The 8026-nt window shown below is 33.1% G+C and overlaps 1 non-coding gene across 1 annotated transcript; it reads left to right on the top strand.

Moving 5' to 3' along the window:
• The first annotated feature begins 3882 nt into the window (after positions 1-3882).
• On the top strand, positions 3883-4045 carry LOC141503704 (U1 spliceosomal RNA). The gene has a single exon (XR_012473033.1). It is a non-coding gene; the product is annotated as a U1 spliceosomal RNA (small nuclear RNA).
• Positions 4046-8026: the final 3981 nt, after the last annotated feature.

Below are 8026 nucleotides of genomic sequence, written 5' to 3' on the forward strand. Positions count from 1 at the left end.
TTTTGTACTTCTCTTATGTTTTGCTGTCTTATCCCATGATTTATTCTCTTTTCCCTTTGTTCTAATTACTCATACACAAAATAACTAAAATGTAAACACATTAAACACAAATGTATATGTACAACTTTTACTTGACTATTCATTGCAGAGGGGAGAAAGGTGGGAAGGGAAGGTGATAGACAATTGTGTAGCTTATCAATATGCAAGAGGATAGATGTTGAAAAATTATCATAATATGTAATTGGAAAAAGAAAAAGAAAAACTTTAAAAAATAAAAATAAAGAAAAATATCATTTCTTTTAAATATTCCAGAGGAAGCATAGCATTTGAAATTTCAAAATTCTAAGGATTAAACATAATATGATACTCATTCCAGACTTATACATTAAATAACCAACTAACCAGATAATAAAAATTGTCACAGCTTAAGTTAAATGAGTGCTATAATTGTTTTTGATTTAAAATTATTAGTTTATTATATTTACTAAACTTAAATATCCACAATTATGGAATCCTTAAAATAGTTATAGTAGTTTCCAGGCACTCTGAACAGGGACCATCTACTTTCAATTAAAGCAGTAGCTAATGGATTTCCACTGATATTTTTTATTTTTCTCAAATCAGCCAGAAGATACAAATAGTACAATGTAAAAATGTTTCCTGAAAATGCTCTAGTAGGAAAAATTAGAATAAATATTATCTCTCATAAACCAGAGTACATTCTGCCACAATGACATAAAATAGAGATGGAGAAACGAGGGGGGAATATATAAGGATCATGTTAGAATAATACACAAATTGGAAGCATATGAGATCAAGGTAGTCTTCTGATGCTGGAGGATCAATTGTCTTTTATTTATGCTTTTGTGCTTCTCTTATTGGATCTTTTTATCACAGTTATGTTCTTGCTGAGTATCTTGCTCCACTAGACTCATAATATTTTATGGTGACTTCTGGTTCTTGTCCTTTGTTATTTATGAAGATTAAAATGATATCCTTATGTTATAGATAAATTTCAGTGTGTCCAACTGTAACTGATCAGACCAATAAGAACTTGGAGTGCTCTACAACAAATCAGGTAAAATAGTCTATATGAACATCGGGAGTTTTTACTCTAATATTAAATATCCACATTTCCTTTGAGCTGCTTCAGTTTGGCCATGCCCATAGAACACAGCACCATCTCTCAAAAGGGAACATCATGCTGGAAGGTCCTGTTCCAGTGGCTCCTATGCTTCATAGTCAATTCTAAAGTTCTTAAGAGAGACTTTTAGGGTATCTCAGAATGTCTTCTTCTGACCCCCTTGTGAGCACTTGCCCTCTGTGAATTCTCCATTAAATAGTCTTTTTGGGAAGCATAGCTCTGGTATTCTAACAACAGGCGATCTTATGCCAGGTGATCTTCAGATTCCCAAGACAATGTAAGTGGAAGTGATTCAGTTTATTGGCATGATGCTGCTAGATTGTCCAGGTGTCACAGGCATATCACCATGACTTCAGCACAATGACTCTGTAGGCCTTCAGTTTGGTAGTCAGTCTAATACCTTTTCTCTCCCACACTTTCAGAGTTTCTCAAATACTTTCCCTGGAAAGTACAGTGCCAAGGTAAATGAACATATCTACAATATTCAAAACTTTTCCATTTGCTATAACAATGGTTCCACTTTTAAATGGTATGGTGCTGGCTAATTGTGCACCTGTGTTTTCTTGGTGTTAATTGTTAGGTCAGAATTAATACAAGCAGCAGCTAATTGATGCATACTTTGATACAGCTCAGTTTCAGAGACTGCAAACAGAAGATCATGCCTACTCTTTGATCTTGTCTTGTAGATTTTACAGGTTGAAGAATTTACTATCAGTGTGTGTCAGACTTGATGCCATATTCATCCTCAGTGAAAATGTTTGATAGCATAGCAGAAAGAATCATGCTAAAAGAGCACAGAAGCAAGGACAAGCAAGTCTTGTTTCATTCTCTATCCAGAACCCAGGTAAGCATGTCATCATGAAATTGACATGCAGAATTGAGGACCTCTCTGAGCAACCAAATTTTGACATAATTTTCTATAGGCATTCATAAGGTTTATTGTTGTTTCTAGCTAATACTGTCAGTCCTTCGTAACTACTACCTTGATAGTCATGTTATTCTAGACATACTGAATTATCTTATGGAATTTTTTTTTGTGCAACTAAGTTTGATGATCAAGTCTTCAGAAGCTCTTTCTGACCATCTCAGATCAGGTCAAATAATGTTTAGGGAAGGGATAGGGACCTGATCAATGATATAGGATATTAATATAGGAAATTCCCAAATGAAGAAAACCCCTTTACAAATTAAATTCAGCATTTTCCCTAAACATATTTTCATTAGGGAATTATTCAGAACATTGAGAGATTAGATGATTTGCTTAATGAAGCTCACACAGCCAGTATGTGTCAGAGGAGGAACTTGAATCAGCATCTTCCTGGCTCTGAGTCAAACCTCTCTTCATTAAACCATCTTGTCATTCAAAGTATTCAATCCACTAGACTCTGTTATATTGTCTAGAAATCTCCCTGATCGGAGAAGGTTGATAGCTTTTGAGTCATTGCCATACCTTTCTTCTCTGGGTGAGTAAATTAAATAATTTAAGGGAAATAGAAGTTAGAGGTTAATATCATAGATCAAATCCATAAATCACATCCATAGATCAAATTTCCATAGGTCAAATTCACAATTCTGTCCTATTAGACAGATTTGTCAATTCAAACCAACTTGCTTTAAAAATGTACTTTGGAAATCAAAATGATGCTCTGTTGTCTCTTTACCTATAGAATACAAAATAAGATCTGGTAGGAACTCTGGAGATTTTATCTTTTTTTCTAATTACATGCTCTGAAATTTATCATTATTCATTCTTTTGCAAAATTTTGAGTTCAACATTTTCCTATCATGGCCCCTTCCCTCCCCTGTCTCCATGACAGCAAATAACCAGATATAGATTGCCCATGTATAATAATATCTGACATATTACAACATTAATAATGTTGGGGAAAGAAGAATTAGAACTAAAGAGGAAAAAGCATGAGAAAGAACAAAAGCATAATAGAAGTTTTAAAAAGTAAATATAATATGCTTTGCTCTGCATTGTATTATTTTTTCGTGAGAAGAGGATAGCATTTTCCACAACAGGTCTCTCAGGATTGTCCACCATCATTGAACTGCTTAGAGGTCCTTCATTCATCATAGTTGATGATCTTTCAATGATCTCCTGCTTCTGTTCACTTCATTAAGCATCAGTTCATGAAACTCTTTCTAGGTTTTTCTGAAGTTCAGTAACTCATCATTTCTTAACAAGCAAAACATACTTATACTAAAATTTGTTCAGCCTTTCCCCAACTAATGGTCATCCCTTCAATTTTCAGTTCTTTGCCACTACAAAAGGAACTGCTATAAATATATCTGTACATGTAGATCTTTTTCCCCTTTATTGTGCTCTCTTGAGAATATAGACTTAGTAGTAATATTGTTGAATCAAAGGATATGCCCATGTTTATTACCATTTGAGCATAGTTCCAAATTGTTGAATCAATTCCCAACTCCACAAACAATGTTCAGTTTTCCTACATCTTCTCCAACACTGATCATTTTTTTTTCTTTTTAGTCATTTTAAACAATATGATGGCTATGAGTTAATACCTCATAGTTGTTTTAATCTGCATTTCTCTAATCAATAATGATTTGGAACAACTTTTCATATGACTATAAATAGTTTTAATATCTTTGTCTGAATACCTGTTCAAATACTTTGATATTTATCAAATGGAGAATGACTTTTATTCTTACACTTTTGACTCAGTCCTATATATACTTTAGAAATGAGTCGTTTAGAAGTGACACTAGTCATACTTACCTGGCAGGGGTGATTCCATGATCACGAAGGTGGTTTCCCCAGGGTGAGGCTTATCCATTGTACTCTGGATGGGCTTACCCCTGTGATTTCCCCAATGCGGGAAACACGACTGCATAATTTGTGGTAGTGGGGGACTGCGTTAGCGCTCTCCCCTGATTAAAAAAAAAAGAAGTGACACTAGTCATGAAAAGTGTTTCTGATCTTTCTGCATTCCTTCTAATCTTGGCTGCATTGATTTTATTCACATAAAAACATTTTATTATAATGTAGTCAAAATCGTTCATTTCTGGTCATTTATCCAGAAATTTTCCTGAAAAATCCAACTTTTCCCATAAATGAATATGCTGAATTTTACAGGTTAATTAACTCTTGATTATAGTCCAAACTGGATGAACATATTCAAGGTCCTCCAGTTCTTTAATGCTGAAGCTGATAAGTCCTGTGTAATCCTGACTGTGGCTCCCTGGTATTTATACTACTACTTTATTTTCTACTTGTACTATTTTCTCCTTTCATTGAGGATTCACAAAATTGACTAAATTATTCCTTGAAATTTTTATTCTGGGATCTTTGTCAGGAGGTGATTGATGGATTCTTTCAAGGACTATTTCATCTTCTTGTACTAGACCTGTTAGCGCAGTTTTCCTTGATAATTTGCAGAAATATATTGTCCAAGTTATTTTTTCATAATAATAGCTTTCTCATAAACCAATAATTTATAAATTTTCCATCCCAGATCTATTTTCCAGGTCAGTCATTTTTTTCTGAGAGGTATTTTACATTTTCTTCTATTTTCTCCATGCTTTGGTTTTGTTTGATTAAATCTTGATGTCTCTTGAAATCATTACTTTCCATTTCTCCAATCTTATTTTTGGGGTTTCATTTTCTTCAATTACCTTTTGTATCTCCCTTTCCAGTTGGTCAATTTTACTTTTAATTTTAAAGTAGTATTTTCTTTTTTCATTTGACCAATTTTACTTTTAATGGTAGTTTTCTTAGGTCAATTTTTCATAATTCTCCTGAATTACTTTTACTTCTTTTCTTAATTTTCCCTCTTCCTCTCTTCATTGGCTTTCAAAATCCTCTTTGAATGTTTCAAATAGGTTTTCTAGGATTTAAGACTATTTTATAATCTTTGAGGCTTCATATATAGGCATTCCTATATGAGGCTTCATGTATAGGCATATATAGGCATTGTGTCACTGCTTTGCTCTTCCCTCCTATCAACATAGTACCTTCCTATGGTTAATACTTTTTAATTTTTTGTTCATTTTGAAGATTGAACTCATCTACTTTTGTACAGGGAGTGGGGGTTCCATCTCCTTGGTATGGGGTTGGAGGGGAGTACAATCCCAATTTTTTTTTCTGCTGGGGACTAGAGATCTGGTCCCAGATTTCTGCTCTGGCACTCAGGTGATCAAGGTGTGTTCCTTGTTTTAGGGTAGCCTAATCACATTCAACCAGCTGCACCATTATTCCCAGGTTCAAATGTTGCCTTCTAATGTGGACTTGGAACCCTCACTGCTGTCCTGCTGTATTGCTGACCTGTTGAGCCACAACCTGTGTTGCAGATTCCCATTGATTTCCCAGTTCTCCCAGCTACACTTGTTTGTATTCCCCTTTTACCCCCGCCATGAGACACTCTCTTGAATTTTCACCAAGATAAATTAAGTTGAAATTTTTTAACCGTTTTTTTGATTATTTGTCTGATTTTGTGAGTTCTATTGCTTTAAGTTCTGTTTAGAAAGTTGATTTAAAGTTGTTTCAGAAAAAAAACCTCAGAAGTTTCCTAACTTCTTTCCACTATCTTGGTTCCACCTGGCTCAACTCTAGAGATTTACTAGCATTTAACAAGTAAAGTTTTTGCCTTCATTTATTTTAAAGTGTCTCAATTCATAATATTTTGTGATTTGAAGATCCAAACAACAGAAGTTTAAGTTATATAAGATTGGAAGCATTTGGCAGATCAATATCCATTCAATAAAGAACCCACATATCCCTGAATATGTGCTTACTTTAATTCACCATAGTAAAAAATAATAGCAGATTGCTGATATCAATATGCTGAGTATGATTTCTTCATGTCATGTTGAACCTCTAAATGATTTGTCTCTGCTGAGTCCAGTAGCTCTGTTACATACTGAACATCTCTGATGAACATAAATTTGCTCAGTTTCATTCAATTGCACCTACTATTGTTTATTCTTATTCATTGCTCCCTTCTATAATTTGCTGGAATATAACAGCAAGAAAGTTTTATCTGCAGGTAAGGACTGAAGTTGTTTTTTTGCTTTTCTGTAAAACTAACAGTTATGGGAAATTTTTTCTACCCAAGTAGTTAACAAAAGATATCAAAATGTTTCTGAGTTAAGAATATAAGTTTGTATTTGCATGTGTATATATATATATATATTCATATTTATATGTGGATTTATATATATAAAATACTGTACATATGTATATATATATATATATATATTTATATAGTTTTATAGTGAGCTATTTATTTTTTTGTCCTTTATCTTTCTGTTACCTACTCAAAGTTTTCTACTTCAATCATATATTAAACACTGTCTGACTTAGCTTTTCAAAGTTTCTCCTAACTCAAGAAATCCCTGATTTTCTATCTCTATGACCCCAAAATCATTTTTAAGTGCTTTACCCAATAAAACTACACAACACTTTAGTGGAAGATGAATAATGAGATTCCCCTCATTCCCCATAATGGTTTTATTTTCACTTGCCAACAAAACCCTAACAAAAATTTGGGGTTAGGGGTTGATAGCAAGGATGATTTTGGTGTTTTTTTTCTATTTTATATTCTTGGGTTCATATAGAGCACTAACAGAATCTGTGATGTTTGTTTCATGTTGTTGCCAGAAAAATCCTTGCTAATGACCTGATGGTGATTTTCTCAGTCATTCACTTAGTAGATGACAGAGTTGGACCTACAACATATGTTTCCTGTCTTAATTCCAGATTATTTTCTCTATAATACCTATATGCCTTTATGACTTTTTCTTAAAAGAATACTTTTTATTATTACTTTCCCCAATTACATGTAAAAATAATTTCTGATCAACATTTTTTTAAATTTTGAGCTCCAAGTTTTCTCTCCCTATGAAAAACAAGAGCTTATATAGACCAAGAGATATGAGACTTGAGTGATGTCTAGACTTAATTTTTGTTATTCACTATGAAGTTCTAGGAAAAATAACAGTAGCTTTGGGCCAGTTTCCTCATTTGTATAATTAGGAAGTTGGATAACCTTTTTTCCTAGGTCCCTTATATTTCAAACATCTTCTGTATGAATTTTTGGTGTTTCTAAAGGGGAAATACATTTGGAATATTTCGTTGTAGTGTTGCTGTTATTTTGCCTTGATTTGATTTGATTGTTTTTATTTTGTATGTTAATTATAGGTTTGTGAAAGAAGGGAATTAATAGAATAGACAGTGTTTAGATGGGCAGATTTACAGCTTCATGAGATAGTAACATGATTGATCAAAAATGCAGTTATAATTTTTAGGTTAAAATTTATTCTTGTATAAAATATATATACACACATGAACTTGTGTGTATATATATATATATATATATACATACATATATATGTATATATATGTAGTTACATATACGTCTTCAAGATTCTGAGACTTGACAATTCCTACCTCCCTCTACCTCCATAAAAAAACATATCACACCTCTAATCCAGACCCTTTATCATAACACAACTAATTAGAATCCATGTTTCTAGTATCTCTACATTCCAATCCATCCGACATACTAGTTTTGTAGTGCTATTCCTCAAAGATTTATTTTGTCACTCTTTACCTTTGTTGCCTTTTAATAGCTTTCTATATTAAATGTATACTACTTTGTTTAACATTCACTGTATTCATGATAGGATTCCAAACTGGTTTTCTGAACCTATCGCTCATTGCTGCCCTATATGCCCTCTGTTCAAGGTTTATTGATTTACTAGTTCACAGGATTCCCTTCTGCTTGTATGTCTTTGAAGGTCCTATTTTCTTTATATACAAAGAACATTATCATCCCTTTTCACATATGAGAATTAGCTCTATTCTTCAAGATGTAGAGCACACTTCCCTCAGCCTTTCCTGAATTATTCTAATCA

This window comes from Macrotis lagotis, chromosome X (assembly GCF_037893015.1).
Source record: "Macrotis lagotis isolate mMagLag1 chromosome X, bilby.v1.9.chrom.fasta, whole genome shotgun sequence".
NCBI classification, from domain to species: domain Eukaryota; kingdom Metazoa; phylum Chordata; class Mammalia; order Peramelemorphia; family Peramelidae; genus Macrotis; species Macrotis lagotis.